The following is a 26,396-nucleotide window of genomic DNA, read 5'->3' as shown; positions in this document are numbered from 1 at the left end:
CAAGTCCTTCATCTCATCAACAACGATTGAAGCAAACATTATCAGCGGCGAGAGGAACCCGTAAGCCTCTCTTAGGCTAAAATGCAAAGCCGGTCACACATCAATGACGACATCTAATCAAATATTTAAGCTATCAGCTCCACAGCAAATGCATTTAAATGTGTCGAGCCTCAGGTATAATTACAACCCGTGATGATAAACAGCCTCTTCAGCAAAAGTTACAGGGACACATCATGGCGATGCGCTACTTCCAGCCAGGTGATGAGGTAAACGACAGCGGCATGACAATCTCAACACAGTTTCTTGCTTAATGATAATTGCCTGCCTCACCACGGTGGATTTCGTTAAGATCTTTATGTTTATGTCGCCTTCCTGAGCCGTGAGTGTGTCAAATTATATCACACAGAGCCAAGAGGAGAAAACATGTAGTGGCATAATTGCCAGCGCATAAGTTAGACCCATACAAAATGGCTGCCTTAAAAACGCAATCGTGCGTGATGGCCAGCTAATATGCACAAAAGTCGGACCCTGAAGCTCGTCGATGGAGCTCCAGCACTATTCGCAACTCTAATCTGTCACAGTAATTATCTCATAATGGACCCATAAATGAAGCATATGTCAAGGAAGGACCTTTTGAATGGCTCTGAACTTTTGGATGCGTACCCACGCAATCATTCTGTGACCTTGGCACATGTGGGGGGGAAAAAAAGGTAGGACAGTTTCCAGTTAGAGCTTGTTTTCATACTAAATGAATTTACAAACAGACAAATAGGTTTTAAAATAATAGATTTTTATTAGTGGTGTCAGGCGATAAACATTTGTAATCAGAATGAATGACTTCAATAGTTAACTCACAATTGTTTCTAAATGTACACTAAAATATTTAAAATATATAAAGTTTTCATACTCTTAACATAAAATTGGGGGAAAAAATATTAAACCAATAGAAATATGGCTTCATTTTTATTCATTGATAGTCATTTCATAATAATTCATAAAATTTAGTTTAAAAAAATGTGTACTGCTATGTGTGATATTGATCTGTGTTGAGGTCATTTTTCTGCCACTAGATGGCATAATTGCATTCGTAAGACATTGGTGACAGCTCACTGCATTTTTCTTTTCATAATTAGAGCTATCTAATCTTTAACATGAATTCTGCACATTTTTTAAATTGTAAAATTCAACTTGGCCCCCGTCAACAAATATATGCATTATTATTAAATTTATTACTGCTAAATTAATTGCGCATAAATTAAAAAAAAAAAAAAAACTTACTCAAAATGAACACACAAAATTTGACATCCTTAATTCTACGTATCTATTTATAAAATAGTTCAATCATATAAATACATTGTCCACAATTTGTTATGCTAGCATGTAAAAATACAAACAACAAAAACCTTCCGTTTACATATGTTAATCAATATAATCAACACTAACGATTAAATGACATATTGGCTTGCCATTTTTATTGGAATATTCACCAACTTGGCTCATGTTTTGCGTGTCCCAGCTGCAGCTTCATCAACAAACTGGCTGCCGGCCCGGCCCGCTCACCAGTCCGATCCCCCGCAGCTGGGGGTGGCCTCTGCAGCGGAGAGAGGGGGGGGGGGGGGGGGGCACACAGTTGGCAGCTGAGAACAGGACACATCCATCAGAGACCAGACGCGGGACCCGAGCTTCTTCAACTGTGCACTGGTGATTGTGGCACCCAAAGTAAAATACAATTAGGGGAAAACAGCTTTCAGTCATTAAGCAGCACGGTGCTGGAACAAAAGACAAAGCGGTCCAAGGAATGTCCAAATCCATTCCGATCAAGTCCAGATCGGAAATGCTTTGGTTCTTAAGTCCCTGAATGGAATCCACATGGAGTACAGTATGCAGCTTGTATTTATTTTTATTTTTTATTTATAATAACCGAACCATTAAAAATAAATGATAAACAAAAAATATTTATATGAAATTATGTAATGCTGATGCTGGTTGAATATAAATCCAGTAGGGCTTTGACGTCTGCAGACCAGGGTTATTATAGTTTTGGAATTCTCATTTTAGTTAGTTTTGAGTTTTGTTTATTAAATTTAGTTAGTTTTAATTAGTTTTCAGGGTGATTCTGTTATTAGTTTTAGTTATTTAAAAAGAAAAGCTTAGTTTTAGTTTCAGTATTAGTATTAGTTTTATTTTTTAAAGTGTATTAATTGTGTGCAATGTTTAAAAAAAAAAACACCATAAAATAAAAAAGTAACACATTGCATTTTGGCTGAGATAAATGGAAAGAGCAGGCAAGCCGAGCCATTGGAGCCACAAGTCAAGCATGAAAAATTGTCGCCTCGGAGCGACGTCATCTGAAGGTGCTTTTCTATTGGCTGCTGCTGGATGACATCACTTCTGTGTGACATACTTTCAAACGTCCTTATTCGGGTTAATATAAAAACAAATATACTTAAAAATCACATTTAAAATCATCCCCAAAGGCTTATGCATTAAATGAATTACCAAAGACTAAAACAAAGGACATTTTCGCTATAAGTATAGTTTAGTTTTGTAAACATAAAATATAGTTGCAGTTAGTTTTTGTTTTTAAAAAGCATTTGCGTTTTTATTTTATTTCGTTAACAAAATTGTTCTTTTGAATTTTTGTTAAATTTTTTCGTTATTTTTCGTTAACTAAAATAACCTTGCTGCAGACTCGGGTAAATTAGTATAACCCTGAGTTCAAAGCAAACACGGTGAAGCAGCATTTAGCGGTTATGCTGCACACAAACAGAAGCAGTCAATCAGTCAGCCCAATTTTAGAAACCTACTTTTATTTATTCACTACATGTTTTTAAAGTCTTCTTTTTTTGTGTTCAATGTAGTTTTTTTTTTTTGTGCTTCTGAAGCTGTTTTTCAACGCTTTGAAATATTGTGTCTTTGCCTTTCCAAAGATGTATCGTTTGAGCCACGGTATGCAGGGTTATCTATGAAACATTTGTATGCGTACAGGCATGCGCATTTGTGGAGTTTCGGCCTCTAGACCAACACATTTCCAGGAAAGTTCACTTTTATGCCTTTATGTGATTCTTTCAGTCTCTCTGTTGCAAGCTGCTGATGACACCCGGTGACACTCGAAGCCCCCTGGCCACTTCCTTCTGAGAACATCTGGTTTGAAGCCTCGCAATGGTAAAGTAACGGAGTACTGCGTCTCATGATGTAAAAAAAAAAAAAAGGTGACCAACAAGATGACTGCTTAAATGTATTTAGCAATTTTTTTTTTTTTTTTAACAAGAGTATAATAAATGAATAAGTAAGTAACTTATAGATAAGTAAAATTTGTGATTTATCTTGAAGTTAACTAGTAAAAAATGTAATCGCCTGACGAGATGATTATTAAAAATGAGGGGCGTCAGGCGATAATTATATATTTTTTTACTTTAGTAATTAACTCACAATTAATCACAAATTGTATATATTTTCTAAATGTACAATAAAAAAATCTAGGTTTTTATACTTTTGTTAACAAAAGTAGAAAAAAAATGTTAAACTAATAGAAAAAGTTAAAATTATGTTTTTTTTTTCCTGAAAAAAAAATATATATATTTTGACGTTTATAACCGTCAATGGCAGTGAATGAGTTAAAAGATTTGTATTTGACACTTTTTGCATTGGGACAAATGGGTCAGTTGGATGTCTCACCCGACTTGTTTCCAGCAATATAAGGTCCGAAGGTCTGTTAAAGAATCAATCCTCTTAGACCTTTGGAAAGAGGATGACCTTTTTTACCTACGCGTCTGTTGGGAGAGGTTGTCGAGACGAAGCGTGTTGAGGCTAAGAGTGAGTGGGCAAAGCTTAAAAGGCACCTCTGGACCCACAACTGCATCATTCAGTGTCGAACCGAAATGCGACTGCTGGTGCAGAACCGAGACGCCCTGCAGTTACTAACTAGTTAATGCCAATGGGAGCAAAGTACATTTTCATCAACATAACCAGCTAAAATCAAAACCTACAGGTGTGCATGACAAATGCATTATAAGGCCAAATCCTCCCCAACTTGAATTCCTCTTCACAGAGAGCTGAAACGCGCGTGCATGATGAGCATTCTAGATGATACTTTTGCAGTTCATTATTACGAGCTCTTAAAAATAGAAAATTTGTCCTGTACCTTGCCTTATTATCTCCTTATGTTTTATATCTAGGGCATAGGAGGGTTTCTAAAAATATATCAAGTGTAAATGGTTTAAATTAATGTTGTGGCTTTAGTAATATCGACCGTGTTAAGAATTCCTCAAGCTGTTTAGCGTGTGATGTTTATTTATATCTTGTTTTGAAATCCATGCTTTGATTTTGGAAGGCTGGAATTCAATGACGATATTCTACATAATATACAAAGATCTGTCTGCACTTCAGAGCTAATTAAATTGTTGAGTACAACTGAAAACGCATGCTCTATTACCGGGACCCCCCTGTGGTGGTCAATAAATGAAAAATAACCATTTCAGCCTTTAGTTCCTGACAGAAAAACAGCCACAAGAAAGGGTGCTGATACCTGTGACGATAACGTGAAATGTGTCCTGGTATCAGTACTCGCCCATCCCAAATTTTGATTTTGTTTCAACAAGTCATTTGCAGAGGTGGCAAATCCAGGTCCAGAAAAGAAAAACCCTGCCACAGTTTGGCCTTAGCCGCTTGTGCTAGCTAGCTAGCTCCCTAGCAGGTAACCGAGCACCCGGGGAGCTAGCTAGGGAGCGCGCTAGCTAGCACCTGGCGCTAAAGCCAAATTTTAGCAGGGTTTTTATTTCTGGACCTGGATTTGCCACCTCTGGTCATTTGAATGAATCACAATTAAGATGCTTTAAGATGCAGATGTGCAATTTTAAAATTAAAGCCGTATCCGACGAATGGTTGTCTGTCCGGCCTCGTGCCAACCCTCCATGCTATGCTAAAACCGTTTTTGTGATACATTAGCTGTCACGTTTGCGCCTGTCAGACCAAACAGAGTAATAGATTAGAGAAGCAATTTCTTGGATAGATAAATGCAACACAGAATGTCTGTGAGTCCAAAGGGTGACCCGCAGTCCTCCAGCATCATTAACCTAGTTTGTTGCGAGGCCCTGCCACATTGTGAGCTTGTGTTTTTGGCACGTCGTGTTATCAGTAGTGATGGGCCAACTGATTGCAGCTTCACAAGGGAGAGGACATTTCCACAGCACATCTATCACAGGGTTAGATAAACAGATGGAGGACTGTCAGCGGCACGACTGAGCCGTCCAAGCTGCCCATTAGAGCTGTGGCAAAATGTTAAAAACACATAAAAGGGGAACATGCTTTTCTTGTTCAATGTGCTTGCTTATAGACGATGCATTTTTGGACCAAACGCACATCATAACACAGCTCTTACTAGATTAAAACATAGAGAGTCCTCATTAAATCAAAAGTGTGATGAGATGTGTCATGATGTTGTGGGGTTGTCCGGTTGACACATTGTGGACATCGAGGGCATTGGCGGACAGGGGAGGCGGACCGGTGGGTGTGTTCCAACTACAGGGGGATCACACTCTCATTCAGCCTTCCAGGTTAGGTCTATTCAAGGATCCGTCTAAAAGACGAAACCTCAATGTAGTTTTCGTCCTGGCTGTCTACCAGTCTACATGTGTTTTGTAGACTTGGAGAAGGCGAGTCCGGTGGCGGGTGCCGTTGTGGGAGTATGGGTTGAATTTGTGTCTGGAGGGATTGCGGGTTTGGAAGCAGGGAAACATCCAAAACCTGCAGGACTCACCACTGCTGTATATGGTCGTTAAAAATAAATAAAATACAAATAAAAAATCCTTACTGCACATGGTATTTTTTTTTCAAATAAGTCTTAATAGCATTTTTTTAAATAAAAAATGCCTTACTATACATAGCCAAAAATAATAATAAAAAATACTAAAGGTCTTACTATAAATGGTCATTTTAAATTAATATACATTGTTGTTTTTTAAAAACAAAACAAAACGTCTTACTATACATTACATGGTAATTTTTATTTTTAAAATAAAAGTCGTTTTTAATTAAAAAAAAAATGCCTTACTTTATATGGTCATTTAAAATAAATACATTTTAAAAAGCCTTACTATAAATAGTTATTTTAACTTAATATAAATTGTAGTTTTAAAAACCCCTGCCTTACTATACATTACATGTTAATTTTTATTTTTTAAAATAAAAGCCTTACTAATACATGGTCGTTTTTTTAGTTAAAAAATGCCTTACTATACATGGTCATTTTAACTTGTATTACGTTGTTTAAAAACAAATTTAAAAAACTCGCCTTATTATACATTACATGGTCATTATAAATTTTAAATAAAAGTCTTACTACACATGGTAAAAAAGAAAATAAGAAAAATGCCTGCTCATTTTTATTAATAATAAATGATTTACTATACACGGTCATCTTTTTAAAAATGCCTTACTATACATGGTTGGGGTTTGTTTGTTTGCTTTTCTTAAATAAAATGATCTCTTGTGTTTTTTCAGTAATACCGTCATTTGATTTTGAAAGGGGAAAGAACTGAATGACTCATAAGTGAGATGGCAACTACGTGACACATATGAATTTAACAGCACGTCACAGAATATGGAGCAGTGCAGTGCAGAACAATTTCTTTGAAGCTGGAAAACAATTTGTCTACATATTCAGTTTGGACACCGCGGTTTCTCAAATCAGGTGTCTGAGATTTGTCCAATTTAAGACTCATCCGAATTGACAGGGTCCAGACTAAAGACTCGGATACCAGATCTGAGTCCTATTTCAAAAAGGCAAATCCTTGGAGGGCCACACAGGCAGCTGTTTGTCAGACTGCACGATGGCCACGGCTTACTTCTGGTGCATGACAATTGCGGGCTGCATGCAGTTAAGAGTGTGTCAGCAGTTCGCGGATGACAAAGGCATTGATCGATTGGCCCATCCTTTCCTCAGACCCTAATTTAATTAAGCACTTCTGGGACGTCATGCCATCCACATGGATGACATTCCGCATGAAGAAAAGAAAAGAACATTTAGGCCAACTTGAAAAAGTTTCTGCAATTTTCTATGCTTTCTATCATTGGTTCATTTTCTAATATCCTTTTCTTCAGACAATTCATTTTGCTTTCTTTCATAATACAAAAAAAAAACATTCCAGTAAATATAAAAAGCACAAAAAAATGTGGGGGGGAAAAATCTGGAAAATTAAAGAGATGATTCATGAATACCGCCAGTGACTCATCTTATGACAGTGTAGGACAAAGAAATAATTTCAGATGAAGAAACCTACCGCCCAGTGAATGACAACAAATATTCCATGCTACAATTATGATAAGTAACTTTTTGTCACGTTCTCTGCAAAGTCATCCAGTCTATTAGGGCTCCATTTTGGCTCCCGGTTCCAGGAATTTCAACCCGTGTCAAAACGCCACGTTCGGCAACGAAAAGGTTAACCTTCGCCACTTAGCATTCCAGACACCCCCAGCCTCAACCTGCAAGTCCAGCAGTCAGCAGCATCATCCTTGCTCCACAGGATGTGAGGACATCAATAAGCCATCTCCAGCCGCATCGAGTTAGCTGGCTAAATTGATCATTGTTTTCTTGATGGCCACGTGCCATCGACACTAAAGGGCAGGATCCATGTAATGAAAGTGCTTTTCAGATTAGATTGGCTCGAGGTGTCTGTTATGCATATAGTTGCTCAGATGTATGTGCCCACTCACCTGATTTTTACAGTGATATATGACGTATGTGTTTGTTTAGCGTCCGGAGTTATAAAAAAAAAAAGAAAAAGGGGGGTGCCAAACAGCACATGCCAGTAACTCACTGTGGCGACCCCTGGTGGGACAAGTCAAAAGTCGCAACTTAAACTTTTGATTTGATTATGACTCATAATAATTATCCACACTTTCCTCAACCAAATTAGTCGCACATCACATCACGACACTCTCGTGCGGATATGCGTAATATTTGCAGTAATGGACTTGTAAAAAAATAAATAAAAATAATGCATTATTCATGCATAAATTCAACAATGTTGGTTGGTGAGCATCATAAAAATAATGACGTTTTTCAACAAGGTTTCTAATGGCCGACAGAAAAAGTGTTTTGATAAAAAGTTGATAAATCTGTAGTAATACTAATCGCATTGCCTTAAAGAAGTAACTTAGTTACTTTACTGATTACTTGATTTTGAACGTAACAGTTACTTTACAATTTTTTCTTTTAAAAGTCACTTAGTTATTTTACTGATTACTTGATTTTAAAGTTAACTTCGTTGCTTTACGATTTTTATTTTAAAAGTAACTTAGTTACTTTACTGATGACTTGATTTTAAAGGTAACTTAGTTGCTTTACTATTTTTTTTATTTTAAAAGTAGCTTAGCTGCTTTACTGATGACTTGATTTAAAAGTAACAGTTACTTTACTGTTTACTTGATTTAAAAAATATATCTTATTTGACTGATTTCTTGATTTTTTAAGTGACTTAGCTACTTTCCTGATTACTTGATTAAAAAAAAATAGCTTACTGATTTATTTTTTTTTTTTTTCCAGGAAAGCTCAGTATTGTTCATTCGATTTGACATCATCATTGCTCTCCTTTTTTTTTTAAAAAAAACAAACAAACAAATCAATTAAAAAAAATTAATAAATGTTTTTTTTTTTAAATATATATACATATATATATATATATATACATATACACACATACATATATATATATATATATATATATATATATATATATATATACATATATATATATTTTTTGTATGTGGGTGAGTGTGTGTGTGTGTGTGTGTGTGTGTGCGTGCGTGCGTGCGTGCGAGCGTGTGTGTATTCATCAGTTCACCTAAAGCCCATTAAAAAAAATCCCATACTAATAATATAATATAATAATAAATTGCCAAATGCAGAAACATCAATGTAAGTTATCACGATGTGGTGGCTCTCGCTAACAGACAGAATTAAGTAACCGTAATTAGGTTAAAAAATTCTATATACGTAGACCATGTTTCTATAAATTTTGATATTTGGTTTTTATTTGAGGCAGATATTTTTTCCATTAAAATGTGATTTATGAGGAGGTTAGACCATTGGTCGAGTTTGTTTATTTTTCCAGTTAACAAGAATTGTTTTTTTAGCGATAGTAAGGGCTACAAGTGTAGATTGAAATTGTTTATGTGGTAAAGTCAGTTGTTGTTAGGTCACCTAGCAAACACAAGTTTGGAGATAAAGGTATCCTACAGTCCAAAATAGCGGAATAGCTTACTGATTTCTTGATGATAACAGAAACGTAGTTTATCGATTGCTTGATTTTAAAAGTTATGTTATAATGTAAATTGTAAATAGAACTGCAAAATTCAGGGTCGCAGCTCTGCTTCACACAACCTGTTGGGACTTCATCAGTGTACAACCAACCTTAATATTTTCATCTTTAGCAAACGTAGAAACTGTATTGCCAGTTTGAAAATTCTTTATTGGTGCGTACACGTGAGATGTCAACATGGTGAAAACGTGACTTGGCGCATGAATGACCCCCACGCCCAGACGATGACCTTTAATCAGACTACTATGTAAGATATAGTAACTGTTTACTTGAAAGATTTACATAGTAACTAATTTCCCGCTGCTTACCGCTTCCCCTCCTCCACCAGCACCGCCTCATTTTTTGCAACAAAATGCCCACTGCTTAAACAACAAAGCTCACTCAGCTACGACACAACTGATGATAAGAAACTGTACTTTCCCTGCCTAACAGAAACTTGGCGACCGCAGATGGATTTTTTTTTCTCTCCCTCCACTTAACCAAGCAACACCACCAGCGTATATCTATCTTCAGAAACCTCACTCCGTATCTCGAGGTGGTCGTTTGGGTTTGATTCACCAGAAAGACTTTGCGATTAAAGAGATGCCAACTCCAAAGACCGCCTCAGTGAAGTGCTTTTGCTTTCACGTTTACGACTCCGCCAACGCCTCATCCAACTTCCTGTCTGAGCCATCTATGCTGCCTGCAATTTCACGATTCATTTTGGCACATTAGATCTGTTTTTTCATTTTTTATTTTAATGCCTTAGTGTCTGCTTCGTTTCACCTTTGTCAGGTACGCGTTTGCTTTCTGATCTGTGTCATGTCTTGGATTTCATTGCTCTTTTTCCAGTCATTGTCAAATTCTTTGTTTATCTCTATGCTTGTTGTTCCTTCTTTTGATTTCCTGACATCTTTTTCAACATGTTGGGATGCTTTATATTTTAACATGTCATGCTGTAATTTGATGTGCTTATTAAGGCTTTTTCGAAATGTTCAACTTTCATTAGGATTCACAACTTTTTTTTTTTTGGTTCAAGGGAAGAAACTTAAAACAAATATTTAAGCCTCGGCATAGGTATTCATTAATGCTCTTATTTGGAATGTGAGTCACAGAGAGGAAAGAGAGAATGACTGCATGGCATGTGTGTGTGAGGAAAAGGCTCAAACCCATTACGTACCTGAGCACAGGGTATTGATCAACCGTCTGGATGGTACTGATAGAAAAATGTGAGTGAAAAGAAACCGAGGTGGACAAAGTGAATTTACAATTTGTTGACGAGCGCTTGCTCACTGGGGTGGTAGTTGTTGTTGTTGATATATATATATATATATATTCACACACACACACACACATCACACTCTTAATTTAACCCAGTAATTCATTATGGCATTCAAACATTTAAATGCATTCACAAGAATTACACTCCAACCCCAAGCACTACTTCACTCCCGCAATGTCTAACCTTGTGTGTTGCGGTTTCTCCATAAAGCATTTTCACTACTTAACACAGCCATAAAATTATCTTTATTAGCCTGTGGATATGAATTGTGCGTGTACTGAAAAATGTTGTGATGCGCCATAAAATGCCACAGCATCGTATTAACGCTTCAATGAGTCTTTGCCAACCATCATGACAGCGTACATATGGAGAGGATAACAAGTGAATTATGAGGATGTTCAAGTCGAAGTGTGTGTGCGTGTGTGTGTGTGTGTGTGTGTATTCACGTCTGCCTGTGTTTGTCAGCAGCTTTGCGAGTCAGTTTCACTCCGGTGATCCCTAATGAGAAGCAAATGAAGCACTTGGGATGTTGCATGATGGAGTGAGTAACTTTGAACACAGAAACAAAACAATTACGGGAGAAGCACACACAAGGAAGACATTTCATTTCAATTTCAATCTTGACTGACCTTTGCTTTCACCTTGAGCATGCGTTTACTTTTTTTTGCTTGTTACAAAGGCGCAATCTCATTATTAGAATTTACTACCTGCTACATTCCCTTCGTCGTTTTAAACTTCATTCGATCTAATGGGCTTTCTTGCATTCCTATTGGTTAATCAGTTAATCTAGCTCAGCCTTTGAGATGGTTTCTATTAACTCATTTGCTCCCAAAAACGTTATTTTAAAAATGGCCATGGTTCCAAAAACATATTTATACGTTTTTGTTTTGTTTATTTATGCTGGAGGATACAGAAGGCGTTGATGCAGCCTCTGAACTGAAGAGGTTGCTAAAGCAATGGTAGTAGTGCAGCGGGTGGCAGCAAAGTATAAGAGATCTACCAGGGCCATGTTGAAAAAAAGCTATAAACAGATTTGTGAATAATGATGAAACTTAGCTATATTCTAATCCTAAATGCTGCAAAATGGAAACAGATAGAAAAATCCTTCTTTTTTTTTTCCAATATTCTGTGCACCTTGCAAAATGAGTCAAAATCCAGTAAAACAGCCGGGAGCGAAGGAGGTTGCTTCAGTGAAAATGGCTGGGAGTGAATGAGTTAAATATGTGACACCGTAGAGCTTCTGACATGAAAAGGTCGTTTAAAGCAATGATAGTTATTACGAAAATGGCCCGCAGGTGGCAGCAGAGTATAAGAGATCAGCCAGGGCAATGTTGCAACGAGCTCTTTTTCCCTGCGTTTTAAACAGATTTGTGAATAATGATGAAATTTAGCTATAGTCTAATGCTAATTGCTGCAAAATGAAAAATCCTTCTTTTTTTTTTTTCAATATTCTGTGGACCTCGCAAAATGAGTCAAAATCCAGTAAAACAGCCGGGAGCGAAGAAGTTGCTTCAGTGAAAATGGCTGTGAGTGAATGAGTTAAATATGTGACACCGTAGAGCTTCTGACATGAAAAGGTCATATAAAGCAATGATAGTTATTACAAAAACGGCCCGCAGGTGGCAGCAGAGTATAAGAGATCAGCCAGGGCAATGTTGCAACAAGCTCTTTTTCCCTGCGTTTTAAACAGATTTGTGAATAATGATGAAATTTAGCTATATTCTAATGCTAATTGCTGCAAAATGAAAAATCCTTCTTTTTTTTTCAATATTCTGTGGACCTCGCAAAATGAGTCAAAAATCCAGTAAAACAGCCGGGAGCGAAGGAGGTTGCTTCAGTGAAAATGTCTGGCAGTGAATGAGTTAAATATGTGACACCGTAGAGCTTCTGACATGAAAAGGTCGTTTAAAGCAATGATAGTTATTACAAAAATGACCCGCAGGTGGCAGCAGAGTATAAGAGATCAGCCAGGGCAATGTTGCAACAAGCTCTTTTTCCCTGCGTTTTAAACAGATTTGTGATTAATGATGAAACTTAGCTATATTCTAATGCTAATTGCTGCAAAACTGAAACTGATAGAAAAATCTTTTTTTTTTTCTCCCAATATTCTGTGGACCTTGCAAAATGAGTCAAAATCCAGTAAAACAGCCGGGAGCGAAGGAGGTTGCTTCAGTGAAAATGGCTGTGAGTGAATGAGTTAAATATGTGACACCGTAGAGCTTCTGACATGAAAAGGTCATATAAAGCAATGATAGTTATTACAAAAACGGCCCGCAGGTGGCAGCAGAGTATAAGAGATCAGCCAGGGCAATGTTGCAACAAGCTCTTTTTCCCTGCGTTTTAAACAGATTTGTGAATAATGATGAAATTTAGCTATAGTCTAATGCTAATTGCTGCAAAATGAAAAATCCTTCTTTTTTTTTTCAATATTCTGTGGACCTCGCAAAATGAGTCAAAATCCAGTAAAACAGCCGGGAGCGAAGAAGTTGCTTCAGTGAAAATGGCTGTGAGTGAATGAGTTAAATATGTGACACCGTAGAGCTTCTGACATGAAAAGGTCATATAAAGCAATGATAGTTATTACAAAAACGGCCCGCAGGTGGCAGCAGAGTATAAGAGATCAGCCAGGGCAATGTTGCAACAAGCTCTTTTCCCCTGCGTTTTAAACAGATTTGTGAATAATGATGAAATTTAGCTATATTCTAATGCTAATTGCTGCAAAATGAAAAATCCTTCTTTTTTTTTTCAATATTCTGTGGACCTAGCAAAATGAGTCAAAAATCCAGTAAAACAGCCGGGAGCGAAGGAGGTTGCTTCAGTGAAAATGTCTGGCAGTGAATGAGTTAAATATGTGACACCGTAGAGCTTCTGACATGAAAAGGTCGTTTAAAGCAATGATAGTTATTACAAAAATGACCCGCAGGTGGCAGCAGAGTATAAGAGATCAGCCAGGGCAATGTTGCAACAAGCTCTTTTCCCCTGTGTTTTAAACAGATTTGTGAATAATGATGAAACTTAGCTATATTCTAATGCTAATTGCTGCAAAACTGAAACTGATAGAAAAATCTTTTTTTTTTTCTCCCAATATTCTGTGGACCTTGCAAAATGAGTCAAAATCCAGTAAAACAGCCGGGAGCGAAGGAGGTTGCTTCAGTGAAAATGACTGGGAGTGAATGAAGTTAAATATGTGACACTGTAGAGCATGAAAGCTATTGTTTATTGGAGTTTCATATGTTCATTGATGGCTTGGTTGTAAGCAAGCGAGAACATTTTGAGTGAGAGAAGATAGCCCACTGTTAATCAATCGTCATATTGAAGCTAAAAATAAGCCAAAGAGGAAAATAATATTTCGCCATAATTACCATTCAGTATGTCACGATTGCCCTCCAGCTGACCATCCCCACCACTCTCATCTTCCTGATCTGTTTAATCTCTCCCACTGCTGGACCCTTTACAGCCAGCTATAAACAATAAGCAGAGAGACGGTCTTTGTGCCTTGCACTGCAGTTGCAGACATCTCCAGGGGTCATCTAATTAATGCAGAGGATTATTACCGGGTCCCTGGGCCAAGGCTCAGCATAGCCGTCACTGAAATGAGTCATTACGGGAGGTGAACAGGGTGAGCAATCAGTTATGGGTGGACTTTTTGGGAGGGGGGCTTTCGAATGTCAAAGCCACAATGTAATCACTTTGTGGCACTGGGAATGCACTTTGTTTTTGCGTAACTAGTCTTGTGGAAGCGAGATTGCGTCATCAAGGGATTTGTTCTGGAAGACCGATAGAGTGCACAGTTTCTGGTGAAATCCCAGGTTGGACATTTTAGCCGGTATCAAATGTTGGATTCTGTGCCTGTGTGAATTTTTCAACACTTTTTTTTTTTTAAACTGATTTACTCCCAAAAATATATAAGATCGTTCTATTTTAAATATTGCCATGGTATTTATATAGATTTTTTTAATGTTTTTTTTTTTTATGCTAGAGCATACAGAAGGCTTTGATGCAGCCTCTGAACTGAAGAGAACGGTTAAAGCAATGGTAGTTATTACAAGAACCGCCAGCGGGTGGCAGCAGAGTATAAGAGATCAATGATGAAAAAAACACCGCTATTTTTCCCAGTGTTTTCAACAGGTTTGTGAATAATAATGAAACTTAGCTATATTCTAATGCTAATTGCGTCACAATGGAAAGAGACAAAAATATACTTTTTTTTCCCCTGATGAAAGACGAGACTCTAACCTAATCAAGTTTTTATAGCAATAGAAGCCAATATTCTGTGGGCCTTGCAAAATCAGACAAAATCCAGTAAAACAGCCTGGAACAAAGGGGGTTGCTTCAGTGAAAATGGCTGGGGGTGAATGAGTTGAAGGAGCTCCCTCAACAAGGACAAGGACATGATGAAAATGTAACATATTCTTATATACTTTGGAATCACAACCACCTAACATGCACTTAATTAATTACGCTGCATTCTTGGTTTATTTGGACGCACAGGTCTTGGCAAAAGCTTTTAGCTTGGGGTGATAGTAGCTCATTCTGGAAGAGCTCGGCTAGGGGACTGGAGCGTCACAGCTTTTAGACCCACAACGAGGCCATTAACTTGTAGACTAAATATATGGGGATACCTACTAGCTGTTGGAGAGATGCCAGTTTGCTTCCTGAGCGCTCGTAATGTGCCCTTCAGCAAAGCATCGATCCCCCAATTGCTTCGAGGATCCTCATTGTGGCTGCCCCTGATATACGAGTTTGTGAGTTCTTCAAGACAATTTGCTCCCTATTCACACCTGACATCTTGTAATATTGAGTCACATGACACCCGGGAGGAAAAATGACAAACTTTGTTCAGTTTGGACATTTTCATTTAGGGGTGTACTCCCTTTTTTTTTGCCAGAGGTTTAGCTTCAGTTATTTTGAAGGAATAATACATTCAGTTCACACTGTTATATAAGCTGTACAATGACTGTTTTTTATTGTCTCATTTCTTCAGTGTTGTCCCATGAGAATATATAGTTAAATATCTGCAGAAATATGAGTGGTGTACTCACTTTTGTGAGGTACTGTATACTGTTTAGAGTTGCATCTGGCCTTTTGAGGGTAACCATTATGCTGATGTTGCCCGAGGTGCAAATGAGTTTGACACTCCTGATTGTTCCGAGATGGAGAAGACTGATTTCGCAATTCCCACAGAATATTGTGTTCTATTGCTATGAAACTATGGAACCTCCCAAAAGAAAGATTAGAGTCTCTTCTTTCGGCAGGAAAATAAGTATATTTGTATCGGTTTCCGTTTTGCAGCAATTAGCATTAAAATAAAAGCTAAGTTTCATCATTATTCACAAACCTGTTGAAAACACTGGGAAAAAGAGCTTGTTGCAACATGGCCCTGGCTGATCTCTTATACTCTGATGCCACCTGCGGGCCGTTTTTGTAATAACGGTCATTGCGTTAAACAACCTTTTCATGTCAGAAGCTGCATCAAAGCTTTCTGTATGCTGTAGCATAAAAAAATCATTTTAAAAAACAAACTTATTTATAAGTTTTTGGGAGTGCAGGACAAAGTATTAAAAACGTATTACTACATTTTTGGGGTTTGAATGAGTTAAGAAGGGGTCGAGAAAAGCTCCGGGTCATTCTTGAGAGACTGGTGGGTGATTGGGTTGATACAGCAAAAGAGATTAGGAAGACTGGTCGGAAGGTTCCTAGTGAATCCTCTGGCCAGATAAAAGAAGATAAAACGACTTGGTGGTGGAACGAGGATATTCAGTACAGCGTGCGGGGAAAAAAGAAGATGGCAAAGAAGAGATGGGCTAGCAAGAGAACTGAGGACAGGTTTACAATAAGAGGACACGGGAGGTTAAGAGGAAGGTGGCAAAGGCCAAGCGTAAAGTGAGTGATGAGTTGTACATGGGGTTGGACACAAAGGAAGGGGAAAAGGAGGTGGCTATAGATTAGCAGCAGGTTAGGGTGATTAAAGATATAAATGAAAATGTACTGATAAGTGTGCTACAGACACATCGATACGATTTCAAGAGCACAGCAGATGCCATATTTACCCCGAGAATGCGAAATAGCTAATAACATAACGTATAAAGAAATTAAAAAAAATACCAGAGAAGTATGTTATACTCGTTCTAGGGCATTCTTGGGAACAGTGGAACAGTGTTGAGGTGTGTTACTGGAGTGACAGTGGATGGGACCAGAGGTGGTAAATCCAGGTCCAGAAAGTAAAAACCCTGCCACAGTTTGGCTTTAGCCCCTGGTGTTAGCTAGCTAGCAAGCTAGCTCCCCAGCAGGTAAACGAGCACCATGGGAGCTAGCTAGGGAGCCAGCTAGCTAGCACGACAAGTGAAACAATTAGCGATAGGGGCTAAAGCTAAACTGTAGCAGAGTAATTACTTTCTGGACCTGGATTTGCCACCTCTAGATGTGACTGCATCAAGGATCAGTTTTGAGCCCCTTGTTGTTTGACAAGGTGATGGATGGATTGGCAGGTGAGGTCAGACCAGAGTCTCTCTGGACTAAGATCGTTTGCAGATAAGATTATAATTTGCTGTGAGAGAGAGAAAGAGGATAGAAGAGTGGAAGAGGTGTAGGTATTCGCTGGAGAGAAGAAAGAGCAGCAGAAATTAAAAATAAATGGATACAAAGAAAAATGGAGGAAATAGGGGCGAGGGGGCCCACAGCGATCCATTTAAATAGTCAATTTATAAAAATAGTTACTTCATTAACGGTTATGTGACTCAAGGCTTTGTGATGAGACACTTTGGCCGACCTCACCAACACGCACGGCCCGCTGTGGTCACAGTAACCCTTCGGTCCCCACGACACATGTAAAACAAAACGTGTGTGTGTGCCTCAGACAGCAAACCTAAGCCAACGCGTTGTCCTCCACTAACTAGCGGAGTAGATCTAATGAAGTGCAGATTACTCTTTTAGATGGGATGACACATTGTGTAAAAAGCTGTAATAAAGTAATGTAAACACAGGGATGTGATTTGACCAAAGTGAAATTATCTGAAAATTTAGCCGGGGGTCTGGGGGCCGCTGGCACCCAGCTAGGTCCAGGGCAGTGCCCTGGTGGGGGGACAAGGGGGGCGGAGCCCCCCGGAGCTCATGGGTTTTCCGTGTTTTTAAGTACTTTCAATGCACTCACATGACAAAGAAATAAACAAAACAACAGCATAAATTTTCAATGTATATTGAACTATCCCATATAAAATTGCAGTTTTAGTCAACTCAAAATCAGTCACATTCAAAAACATTGGACTGCCTTTGCTTTTAAAAACTATCACTGAGAATATCATCATATCTAACTAATGTGATTACTAAGTTAACACATAAATAATGTTGAAGAGTTCAAATTTCATGAACAAATAATTGTATCATGACCAAATGAAAAGTAACTCATATTAGAGCATACCACAAATGTCTTTGTTATAGCAGAAGATGTTATCTGTCGGAGTCATGTGCATACACAATGAACTACTACTACTAAAAAAATAAAAAAATTAAAAAAAAAAAATCTGAATTTTTTTTTTGGGGGGGAGATAAAAAAAAGCGGAATTCCGCGAATTAGCGGAAAAATCACTTCCCTGTAAACAGCAGCATGCTGTTACATTCACAATTTAGGAATTGGCATTTTGTAAAATACTTCAATGAGTACGAGGAAACTAAAAATAAGCTGTATTTACAAAAAAAATGTAAAAGAAGAGCAGAGAGAGACCCTGTGGTATAACGTGAACAATGACTCATCACGCAAGTCACATGGCATAGGTCAGTGAACCGAGACGCACTGAACAGAAACGCTAGCTAAATACAAAGTGAGGGACAAGAAAACGAGGCACATCCGGACAAGATAAGTGGATGGCGAGAGCTGATTCTCTGACACAAGGAGCCGGGGTGACAAGGTGACAAGACTAGGTGGAGACGATGACATGACCAGCAGACGCGGAAGGCACAAGCAGCAGAGTAAATCAACCGACAACACAAAACATGAAGAAGACTTTTTTTTTTTTGATCAAGGTAAACCTGACACTTTTTTTTCCACAAGTTCTTGCTGATACATATGATCTATTCCGCATTAGATGATCAAAGTGGAAGCTCCCGAGACTGAGACCATAAAACCCACAATTCCCCACCCACTCTCCACTAATCTTCTCATCTATCACTGTAGCAGCATCGGATACAGCGGTATTGCAAATAGCGACACAATCGGCACGCTAAGAGCAGCGAGATGAGGCAACTCAATCCGTTGATCTATTCAGCGTTGACGAACTGCAGGTTTGAAGTGCTCCAAAATCAATGAAGCACGTATAGGATCACGGAGGCTTTTCAGATTGTGATCTCTGGGGGGGCGGGGGGGGGGGGATGTGTTGTGGGTCCATTTATCGATTCAAATGCTGTACAATTCATTAGATTAACGTGTGGTAGGATATTTTATCTTGGATAGACAATATAGTAAGAGCAATTTTGACCCAACTGTTTTTGGAGTTATCAGAAGAATTGGGATGTTTAAAATGGTTGAACTGATTTATATTTCCGTCACATTCAGAGTTGACGCATTGATGATGAGAGCTTCTGCCAATCCTGTGGATAATTCCTGTTCCGCCTGCATAACATGTTGGCTGATCGTGTGTTAACATGCAACAGCCTTAGATGCAATCGTCTCTGCAATAATAATAAGAGTAATTGTGAGTCAGCTTATGTCTTTGTAGACTTTGTTGCCCAGTGTACATACACTAATTAGCATGTTATGTGAGACTTGCAATTCAATCAGATGTAGCTAATTAATGTTAAGTCCACAGTGACTGGAATGACATATTTTTTTCGGATTCTTTTCAACTTTCATTTTTAACATTAGCAACAGCGAAAAACATCAACATTTGTCAGGTCTACTAGTAGTCAGTACAAACAGTTACTAAAATATGCACCAATCTTGTTGTATTACCTTTCCAACAATACCGGTTTTGTGAAAATTGACCCAGTAGTTCCTGAGATAAAAGAGTAAGTCGCCCATTTTTTGCCAAAAATGTCCAAATTTGGCGGGCCATAGCGCCCAAATCCCTCCTCTGATTCATCTCAAATTTGAGATTTAGTGCTATGCCATCACTATGAACAAGTACACCGAGTTTCATTAAAATCAAAATCTGCTTGGTTTTAAACCCACTGGGTGATTTGGCATGTAATGACCCATCAACAACAATCACACAACTCTATAGAGATAGCAGTAATATGGTTGCATCATTTTATGGATTTAAGTGTTACAAACATACATATTGATAGATATTATAACATTTTTAATTCTTCATTTCATACATTAACCATTGTTACACATTATTAACATTTTAATTCTTTATATTAACCTTGTCGAGATGTTTTGTGTCCTGTGCAGAGCAGATGGTGTTGATTTCGGTATAATCTGACCTTAAGGTGGGACATACTATTTAGTCTAAAAAGTTCCTTCTCAGCGCTTTGTGCGAAAACACATTTGGTCCTTGAGAACAGAATCTGTTCCGAACACACACTCCTGACTCTGTTTTCGCCATCGGTCATGGAAAAGTACCCAGAGAGTATGTTTTGTCTCAAAAATGAAAGAGAGGTGGTCGGTTTTAACTATAAGAAGCCATTTTACACGCGGAAGAGACACATTTCGACGCTCTGAATCCCGCCTGTTTAAGTGATGAATTAGAGGCTGTTTGAGTGTCCAGAGATCTCTGTTAGATAAAATCATTTTTGCAAAGGTGTTTTTTCTTACATTAAATCTGTCTTCAAATTTTGGAACAACGCAAAGAGGACAAATATTTTTATTCCTCTTTCAATATCAATATCTTCCGGAGAGAATATTGGACAAATTTTTTTTGTAGTGTTTCACATAGCTCGGGTTCATTTCCGCCCATTCACTCAGCCATGATTGACTTGCAATCTATCCAGGGCGGTGACCTCTGTCTCTCAACCAGTCAGTTGGGGATAACTCCGCCTCCTCACAATATCCCCAAGATGTGTGACTGTATATTTTTCTTGAAAAGACTGAAACTGAAAAGAGACCCCCCCCCCCCCCCCATAAAATCAATTTCATGAGTGTACACTTAATAAAACATTAACTACAAATACAAATCAAATACATCGAATTTGTACAGTAGTAACGATCAGCTATGAACTTGGTTCTTACGCGTTGCTTTCTTCAGAGGCAATTGTCATTTTGTTTTTCTGATTTCATGGTCTGCTGCCCCCAGAATATATTGGGTTGAAACACACATTCTGTTTATTTGCGTCAAACTGATTTTCAATTAAGTCCTTCATAAAACTACAGCACAGTGACTTAATAACAGCTAGATTTGCTCTGGAGTGACACATAAAAGAATAAAGAGATATACTGTATTCACAACTAGTTAGCTCAGAGGCCATGGATCGACTGGATTGCAAAACCGCGAAAGATACAAAGACAAAGTCGAATGTGTTGATGGCATTATGTTGTCTTATTTGTGTTCAATAAATACACGCAAAACCCCTAAAGAGACAAGTGAAAACGTAACATGGGTCTATTATGTTCTTTTCTGTTCTGCTTTTTCATGAATATAATGCATTTTCTAACAAAACAAAACAAAAATACTTGATCTGTTGATTCCATTCACGCCTGGGCATTCCAGTGTCTGTTATTCCCAAACTCCTACGTTGTTACAAATCCTGTGGGCAAAGACTTCTCAAGAAACAGTCAAGAGCGCATTGTAAATAAGCGGCAGACAGACAAGGGAGGAAGAGAGAAAGACTTCAAGGACAATGCTGAACAATTAACTTGTGGTCTTAGCTATCTACCCCATTAGGCTTGGGGGTTTGGGAACATCTATTGATTTTGGATGTCAGCCACTCTCATTTTATGGAAATTGCCTTAAATGGCAGGGAAACAAAAACAAATTGAATTTTCTGTACTGTTACTTGTATTGTGAAATTAGATATCTGCCCACGTGTGACTGAACAAGCCAGCCTTAACGTGCACGGATGAATAAATCATGCCATCTTCAGCTTTCCTGGGGCCATTGCGAAGATATGGTACCGATTTTATTTCTGAGAATCCTATTAACAAGAAAGCATTAAGACCGTTATTAGGTAAACTGAATGCACATATAAGCTACAGTAAATTAGAAGAAACTCCATGACTGGATCAAAATAGGCATTAAAATACTGTAATATAGTATATTTCCTCAAATGGTAGTCAAGTATGTTAACTGTCTTCCAGATGTCTCTCGAGTACGGCGTATATATATATATATATATATAGGGGGGGGTAATCACAAATTTACGAGAAATAAACTCGCATATTTGCAACATTATTAAGTGGCAAATTTACAAGAATTAAACTCCCAGATTTGTGAGGGGAAATAAAGTCGCAAATTTGCAACATTATGAGGTAAGAAATTTACAAAAAATAAACTGATTTGTGAGAAAAAAACTCATGAATTTACAAAAAATAAACTCCCAGATTTTTGAGGGAAAAAAACTCGTAAATTTCCGAGAAAACGCACAAATTTGTGAGGAAAAAACTTGTATATTTGCGACATTATAAAGCGGCAAATTTGTGAGAAAAAAACTCGCAAGTTTGCAACATTATAAGGTGGCAAATTTTACAAGAAAAAAACTCGTAAATTTACAAGAAATAAACTCAGCTTTGTGAGAAAAACAAACTCGTAAATTTCCGAGAAATAAACTCGCAAATTTGCAACATTATGAGGTAAGAAATTTACAAGAAAAAAAACTTGTAAATTTACAAAAAATAAACTGATTTGTGAGAAAAAAAACTCGTGAATTTACAAAAAATAAACTCCCAGATTTGAGGGAAAAAAACTCGTAAATTTCCGAGAAAACGCACAAATTTGTGAGAAAAAAACTTGTATATTTGCGACATTATAAAGCGGCAAATTTGTGAGAAAAAAACTCACAAATTTATGAGAAATAAACTCGCAAATTTGCAACATTATAAGGTGGCAAATTTTACAAGAAAAAAATTCGTAAATTTACAAGAAATAAACTCAGCTTTGTGAGAAAAACAAACTCGTAAATTTCCGAGAAATAAACTCGCAAATTTGCAACATTATGAGGTAAGAAATTTACAAGAAAAAAACTTGTAAATTTACAAAAAATAAACTGATTTGTGAGAAAAAAACTCGTGAATTTACAAAAAATAAACTCCCAGATTTGAGGGAAAAAAACTCGTAAATTTCCGAGAAAACGCACAAATTTGTGAGAAAAAAACTTGTATATTTGCGACATTATAAAGCGGCAAATTTGTGAGAAAAAAACTCACAAATTTATGAGAAATAAACTCGCAAATTTGCAACATTATAAGGTGGCAAATTTTACAAGAAAAAAACTCGTAAATTTACAAGAAATAAACTTTCAGCTTTGTGATAAAAACAAACTCGTAAATTTCCGAGAAAACTCACAAATTTCTGAGAAAAAAACTTGTATATTTGCGACATTATAAAGCGGCAAATTTGTGAGAAAAAAACTCACAAATTTATGAGAAATAAACTCGCAAATTTGCAACATTATAAGATGGCAAATTTTACAAGAAAAAAACTCGTAAATTTACAAGAAATAAACTCTCAGCTTTGTGAGAAAAACAAACTCGTAAATTTCCGAGAAAACTCACAAATTTCTGAGAAAAAAACTTGTATATTTGCAACATTATAAAGCGGCAAATTTGTGAGAAAAAAACTCACAAATTTATGAGAAATAAACTCGCAAATTTGCAACATTATAAGGTGGCAAATTTTACAAGAAAAAAACTCGTAAATTTACAAGAAATAAACTTTCAGCTTTGTGATAAAAACAAACTCGTAAATTTCCGAGAAAACTCACAAATTTCTGAGAAAAAACTTGTATATTTGCGACATTATAAAGCGGCAAATTTGTGAGAAAAAAACTCACAAATTTATGAGAAATAAACTCGCAAATTTGCAACATTATAAGATGGCAAATTTTACAAGAAAAAAACTCGTAAATTTACAAGAAATAAACTCTCAGCTTTGTGAGAAAAACAAACTCGTAAATTTCCGAGAAAACTCACAAATTTCTGAGAAAAAAACTTGTATATTTGCGACATTATAAAGCGGCAAATTTGTGAGAAAAAAACTCACAAATTTATGAGAAATAAACTCGCAAATTTGCAACATTATAAGGTGGCAAATTTTACAAGAAAAAAACTCTTGAATTTACAAGAAATAAACTCTCAGCTTTGTGAGAAAAACAAACTCCTTAATTTATGAGAAATAAACTCAAAAACTTGCGAGAAATAGAGATGGCCGCCTATCCAAACTAAGTAATCATGGCAAAATAGCTTTCATCAGGAAGGTGCCCAAGAACTTGATAGCCACTATGTCAGAGCTCCAACATTTTTGTGGAAAGAAGAGAACCTTCCAGAAGGACAGCCTTCTCTTCAGCAATCAAGCCTGTAAGTTCAAGTGGCACCCTCACGTTCCAACAACCCTCAGACCATGACGGACAACATTTTCTGGTCTGATAAGACTACTCGACATCGTGTTTGGAGGAAACACGGCGCCCCTCGTCACATGGTCATCACCATCACGACAGCCTTGATTTCAGACTGGGGCCATGCATCGTCTTTCAGTGGGGCAAAGACCCCCCCCCCACAAGCACATAGCCAAAATATCAGAGGTGGCTTCAGGACAAGTCTCTGGATGTCCTTCAGTTGCCCAGTCCAGACTTCAATTTGATTGAAAACTGGAATTCATTCAATCTTGGAATAAGGTTGGAACAAAATGATCTAGATGCAAAATACAGCCAAGTTGAAACATTTTTGTACATGTGTTCACTATCAAGGGCGAAAAGGCTGAATGAGCCAAAACAAGTGGCGAGTAAATGATTCATTTTTTTTAATACATTTTCCCCCCCAAAACTAATATTTTAGTCTCTCCCGATGTCATGGAGTTTATTAGTATCTGTTTGTGTCTGTTTGCAGATGTAATATTTACATGTCCCCTCTTGCCAAAATGGGAAGGTCAAGCTGGTGACGGCGTATTTGCCTGCAGTCCCTCCTCAGAAATTCCGCACTCTGACTGGCGCTTTGGGGAGCTCTGCCTCTTACTGACCCAATTCTGTCTCTCCATCTTCCTTTTCTCCTTTTAGCTGTGAGAATATGCAGAGCGCAGATGAATATGCATCGCTCAAGACGCGTTAACAGAGGCAAGGAATACAATGCAAAAAAAAAAAAAAAAAAACATTTGAACTTCTTCTGTGATTTGAAGTCATCTCACCAAGCAAGGTGTCTTTTTGAGGTAAATAATGTACTGTCCGATTTGTAAAAAGGCAGCACAGTGTGTTAGTGATTAGTATATGTTCCTAACACAAATCTTGTTTTCAGCCTTCCTGCTTAAGAGTTTGTATGTTCCGTTTTCTACAGGCTTCCTCCAACATGTATGAGGTTAAATGCCAGGGAAGCATTCTAGGATGTTGTTCGTGCCATTTTTTTTCCAAAGATTTCAATGTTCCTAATTCAAAGACAAGTGCGAGTCTCAGCGGGGCTTCAATGCATTGACTCGCCAATTGTTTGCTTTGGCAAATGAGGTCAAGAACCGGGTTATGGTCGTTGGGTAGTTTGGACCGTTGATACATAAACAATGCTAATCCTTTAGTCTTGAAATATGATAATAATAATGCATAAAAAACCTTAACAAGCCAAGAGGCCTGCCTATAGCTTGTCCAACCCCCCCCCCCCCCCCCCCCCCACACACACACACACACCACCACAGCTAAAGGCAGCCATCTTACTTTTAACCTTTTACCCCAGCAGGAAGTGCAAACATCTAAGTGTAGTAGCCACACCTAGCCAGTAGGGGGCATACTAAACATAAATTACCACACTATGGCCAAGACTTCAAAAACAAAGCAGAACTAACACAAAAGGTACAACTTGTATATTTTTTTATTTCAATTGAACTAATCTTAACTTTTCTACGAATTCAATAACCAATTAAAGCGGCAGAGCTTTTTCGTTATGTTTTTCTTTTCTTTTTACCCTTTAAGAAACTAGGGACGCCGAAACTCTCCCTGTTGCTCATTGTTGTCCACGTTTATTAGACGGTTTACGAACGGAGGGGGGCGAATTGCCCTTTTAGGGATCAATCCGAACACTTCTCGTCAACTGTGATCGGGTCCAACACTCCCGCAACCTCTTCTTATCAACCTCTTAAATGAAGTCCATTCTTAAGCCGTATTTTGATTGTTTCATTGTAAAGTCAAAGTTGATGTAAGGATGTAAAAATGACAAAACATTTCGTGGTGGATTTATTCAGATCCGTCATGCCTTTGACTGACTTTTAAAAGGAAGTGACCGAGATGTGCTATAAGTAGCTCAAAATATCATATTCAATTCTAATAGCATGAGTAGTTTCCATGTCTTGATGCATGCCCACATCAATTATATATTTGTTTCTCTGAAGTACTGAATTGTGCATGAGTATTGGACATGCTGTACATTCAACATATTTTTAAATGCATTGACATATGGGGGCTTTAAAATATGAATACTTTGTCCCATGCACGTTTTGCATTGACAATCAATCAACCAAATAGGTTCAATCATTTGTTTTTAGACCTTGATGTATCCCAAGCAACAAATAATTCACTTCATCCCATTTATTTGCTTCTAAACAGAATTTCATTGCCAGTGTTCATATATTCTGTCTGTCCGTGCATTAGCGCCCGTGTGGCTGTTTTGGCACATCATTTGCCCAAGTGATAAATCTTACAGATTTTTAACTTTGAGTTACTGATACAGTAAATTAAATAAAAGTGCATAACAA

General features: G+C 37.5%; 1 long non-coding RNA gene across 2 annotated transcripts in view; it reads right to left on the bottom strand.

Annotated features, from left to right (window-relative positions):
- Nucleotides 1–915: 915 nt before the first annotated feature.
- Nucleotides 916–26,396, bottom strand: part of LOC144040472 (uncharacterized) — a 118,293-nt gene continuing 92,812 nt past the window's right edge. Inside the window, exons 5-6 of one of the 2 annotated variants that reach the window (XR_013289744.1) lie at nucleotides 24,567–24,720; nucleotides 916–1,591 (exon numbers count right to left, since the gene is read on the bottom strand). This is a non-coding gene — a long non-coding RNA (uncharacterized LOC144040472). Of the gene's footprint in view, nucleotides 1,592–24,445; nucleotides 24,721–26,396 lie in introns of those variants that run through there. The other variant, XR_013289743.1, reaches the window with a different exon arrangement.

Source organism: Vanacampus margaritifer, chromosome 20 (assembly GCF_051991255.1).
Source record: "Vanacampus margaritifer isolate UIUO_Vmar chromosome 20, RoL_Vmar_1.0, whole genome shotgun sequence".
Lineage (NCBI taxonomy): Eukaryota > Metazoa > Chordata > Actinopteri > Syngnathiformes > Syngnathidae > Vanacampus > Vanacampus margaritifer.
The sequence above is the reverse complement of the archived record's forward strand: the minus strand, read 5'-3'. Positions and strand labels throughout refer to the sequence as shown.